Below are 477 nucleotides of genomic sequence, written 5' to 3' on the forward strand. Positions count from 1 at the left end.
CAAATTCTTGAGGAGACAAATTCTTTTTGAATAAGGAAAATACATTTCTCATCTTCTTTTTGAGTTTGAACTACTTAGACAAGTTCTTATGTTTTACTTTGGTTAACCCCAAACACCAAGGTCTGAAATCCTCCTTTTAGTGTATGTCCTAAAATGGTAGAATCATAAACACTTATATTCATCACTTAAACAATACTACGACCATAAAAGAGATTAGTTTGTCACGCTCTAACCATTGGTGACTCTAATATTGAATGAGTGCTGAATGTAAGATTTTAAGAAAAGCATGCTTAACTTGGCAATTAAACTAAGTATTACAACTACTCCAAAGTTTATTTGTTAAGTGTTTTAGACAAGTATTTTTGACTTGAAATCATTTTTTAGGTGATCAATCTAAAAAGAGCATTAAGTACTTCTCAAACAAATAATATTAACCAAAGCACCAACTTGAATGATTAAAATTCAAACTTTTGTAAA

The sequence above is a fragment of the Lupinus angustifolius genome, chromosome LG11 (genome assembly GCF_001865875.1).
Source record: "Lupinus angustifolius cultivar Tanjil chromosome LG11, LupAngTanjil_v1.0, whole genome shotgun sequence".
NCBI lineage: Eukaryota > Viridiplantae > Streptophyta > Magnoliopsida > Fabales > Fabaceae > Lupinus > Lupinus angustifolius.